General features: G+C 37.0%; 1 pseudogene; it reads left to right on the forward strand.

Moving 5' to 3' along the window:
• Window positions 1–1559: 1559 nt before the first annotated feature.
• On the forward strand, window positions 1560–3452 carry LOC141489331 (POU domain, class 5, transcription factor 1 pseudogene; annotated as a pseudogene).
• Window positions 3453–4095: the final 643 nt, after the last annotated feature.

Here is a 4095-nt window from a genome sequence, read left to right on the forward strand (position 1 = left end):
TAAAACTCCTTCAAAAAATATAGTAAAATGTACCAGACTGAATCCTGATGGGTAAATCGAGTCATTTGTCCAACCCAAATTGCAATAGGAGCCAGACAGAGAAGTCTGTGGACACCGGGGACAGGTCAAACCAGGAGAAACCTGCCATTTGCCCTAGTCCATGCACAGATTGTGAACTCTCAAAATAGGAAGTCCCAGACTCACACATCACACTTAGGGTGCAGGAACAGGTGCCAACTGGTAAATCTGACTCCAATATTCAGTTACAGATCCAATGTAGAATGAGAAAGGTACTTGCATCCTAGAGTGATATTTTTAGATGGGGAATCCCTGCATACTGTGCTTAAGAGGGAGAAAGTTTCAAAGCCAGAAGTAGTTTTCTTGAATCTGACTTCAGGAGCAGAGAGGTTAAATTTCTAAATCCCAGACCAAAGATGTATCTGAAATTCTGTCACTGAACCAACAAAGTTTACTTGACTGACTAATAGTGGTTGCATCTAGCAACAGTTGGTTGAAGCTCAGAACCAAACCCAGGACAAGACCTTGGAGACCTCAGGCCAGGAAGACAACAATCAGATTTTATATTAAATCAGACCACCTCTGTAGCCCTTAAAACTTACAAGTTCACAGTCTGTCATCAAGATATTAGAAATAATAAGGAATCAATAATCCCCCCCAAAAAAACTAGCAACAAGACTAGTCTAGACTTTGTCTCCAGAAATGTGCAGAATTCAGTACTAATATAAAATGTGAAGGAATGAAGTAGGCTAGAAGAATAGCAAACAAAATAGCAAACCAACAAAAAAAAATCCCACAATAAAGAACTATTATGATGGCAGAGAACTCAAATCATTATTCCAGAAAAAAGAAAATGAATCCAAAACATCTATAAGCAAAAACTTCAAGAAAAACCCAGCCAGAACACATTTAGAATTCAGTAAAATTTCCAGAAGAGAAAAAAACAAAACATTAAAATTAATTTTTTTATTAAGTGAAATGAGAGCTTTGGAAAAAAGAATTGCAAAGAATTTACAAGAGATATAAAGCCTTGTCCAAGCAGTAGACTCCATGAAGAGTGGAATTGATCAAATAGAAGTTACGTATTCCATGAGAATACTAAAACAAACTGAATTAGTTGAAAAAAAAAGTGAGATATCTCGTAGTTAAAACCACTGATATAAAAAGATTAAGGAGGGGCAGGAGGGGCAGAGCCTAAGTGGCACTGACCTGACTTTCAAGGCCCACCCAGTGGTGTTAGAATCCTGTGGGGCCTGACAGGTGAGAAATGACCCCATGCTATTTATATAATATATGGGGAGGGCGTGACTATTGTGAACCTCAGGCCAACGTGAGAATGATGGCTCTCCACAGCAATGTAGGACCTGGGGTTGAGAGCCCTTCCAACAGCAGCTTCCAAGAGTCCCTTGCCACTGCTCAAGTCACCAACTGAGTGGAGACAAGCAGTCACTGGAGACTCCTTCCTCAGAGGAACTGGAGCAGTTTCCCAAGGAGCTAAAGCAGAAGAGGATAGCTCTGGTTTATACTCAGGCTGATGTGGGTATCACCTTGGGCCTTGGGGCTCTCTTTTTAACCAAACCACCATCTGTTACTTTGAGGCCCTACAACTCAACTTCAAGAATATATGTATGCTCCAACCTCTGCTACAAAAGTGACTAGAAGCAGCTAAAGACAATGACCACCTTCAGGAGATATGCAAGGTTGAGACAATTCTTCAACCAGTCAGAAAGAGGAAGAACACAAGCATTGAGAACAGAGTTCAAGGAAACTTGTAAAACATGTTTCTTCAGTATCCCCAGGTACACCAGCAGATTAGCAATATTGATGAGTATCTGGGCCTTGACAAAGATGTTGTCTGGATTTGGTTCTGTAACTGGCATCAGAAGGGCAAGCAGAGCAATGTAACCCACCTGGAGAAGATTTTTGAGGCAACTGACTCCTTCCCTGGGGGACATATGCCTTTTCTCCTACCTCCAGACCTTCCTTTCATTCATTCCAGTTATGGGGCCCCTCATTTCATTACTCTTTATTCCCCACCTCCTATCATAGAGAGGGATGCATTTTCCACTCTCCTGCTTATCCCTCTGAGCTCTAATACATATTCAGACTGAAGGGCTAGTCCATCCTTGGGCAGAGGAGATGAGAGAATAGAGATGAGGAACCCAACAAATTGCTTTGAGGTCTGTGAGTGGGTTGATTGAGTTCTCTATATCCTGGTAATACTTAGGAAGGATGAAATCAATATTTCAGAGACTCATAAACAGATTTTTGAGGGGAAACAGTTTGGAGGGAAGTTGGAAGTTTTGTTTGTTAGTTTCACATCTCTTTTCTCTCCCAACTCTTAAATAAAACAATCTTAAGCCAGTCTAAAAAAATTAAAGAAAAAAGTTAAGAATAATTCAACCATCTAAATATCAGGATCAAAAAAGATCCTAGACATAATAATTCAAGAATCCTAAAAGAAATCTGCCCACACCTTTAAGAATCACAGGTAAAGTAGAAAAAGAATCTATTCACCAGGTTCTGAAAGAAACAAAATGAAGATTCCCAGAGACATTATAGTCCAAATCCAGAGCTTATAAGAAAAAAAAAACAATAACAACAAGAATACTGTAAGAAACCAGAAATTAAAAAAAAAAGAATTCAGATATCAAGGAGCCACAGTCAGAATCACAGGTGATTTAGAAGCTGCCACTAAAATGGAATGAAGAATTTGGAATACGATATTCTTAAAGGCAAAGGATATAGACTTACAGTCAAGGATAATATATTGAGCAAAACTGAGTATAATGTTACAGGAGGGGAAAATAATGACCTTTAATGAAATGAAGTATTTCCAACCATTCCTGATAAAAAGACAAGAGCTATGTAGAAACTTTGAAGGTCAAACAGAAAAGTTAAGAGAAACATAAAAAAGACAAATATGAATAAATAATAAAGGACTGAATAAGGGATAGCGGAATGAATAATGAACATAAATAATTTATGTTTAAATATGGAAAGATGAAATTCCCTCTGAACCCTATTATCAGAGGCCTTAGGAGAGGTCAACTTAGACAAGGTCTGGGAGTAATTCTGTTATGTCTTTATGATGTTAAGGGAAGAATGGAAAGAGAGGAAAAAAGGAATATTCTGGGAGATGGAAGAGGAAAGTTAGGGGAAATTTTCCCCTATATATAAAATCAGGTTTTATAAATAGACATCTATATACGCAAGGAGGAGAAGATAGGAGAGAACATTTGACGTTTGAACCTTCTTATCCTCCAAATTGGTCAGAAGAGAGAAAAACACACACATACACATATATGGATACAGACATTTTAAGAGGGAAAGGGTAATAGGAGAAATTAGAAGGATAGATTAAGAGAGGAATTAATCCTATGCAAAATAAAGGATATACAAAAATATTTGGAACCATTTTTGAGGTGGCAAGGAATGGGAATCTGACAGGGTGCCCATTAACTAGGGAATGGCTAAAAGAGTTATAGTATATAAATGTGATAGTATACTATTGCACTGTAAGAAATGATGAAAGAGGTGTTTTCAGAGAAACCAGGGAAGATGTGTATGAATTGAAAGGTAATAAAAATAATATGGTAAAGACAAAGAACTTGAAAGAATTAAGATCTCTGATCAGTGACATAACCAGCCAGAATTCCAGAGGGTTAATGATGAAACATGCCACCCACCACCTAGTAGAAAGGTAAAAGAATCAGAATGCAGAGACATGTGTGTTTTGCTTGATAACAAGGTTTTAATTTTCTTTAGATGTCATTAGTGGGCAGAAAGAAGAAAGGTTAAGAAGAAATATTTTCTAATTGAAAAAAATAATTTTTAAAAGAAATAGGGATAGTCAGATAAAAAATTAAATTTAAATTTTTTTCAACTACTGTTAGTGCCTTGCCTATTAAGTACTTAATAATAATATCTAATAAGGAGTAAGTGCTTAGTAAATATTTATGATTAATTACATATCTCACATGAAATTATATTTGTGTGCCTATCTTATTCTTTCTCATCAGATGACATTCTTTTGGATAGCACAGACTATCATTTTCCTTAGTATTTCCCTCAGCT

This window comes from Macrotis lagotis, chromosome 5 (genome assembly GCF_037893015.1).
Source record: "Macrotis lagotis isolate mMagLag1 chromosome 5, bilby.v1.9.chrom.fasta, whole genome shotgun sequence".
Classification (NCBI taxonomy): domain Eukaryota; kingdom Metazoa; phylum Chordata; class Mammalia; order Peramelemorphia; family Peramelidae; genus Macrotis; species Macrotis lagotis.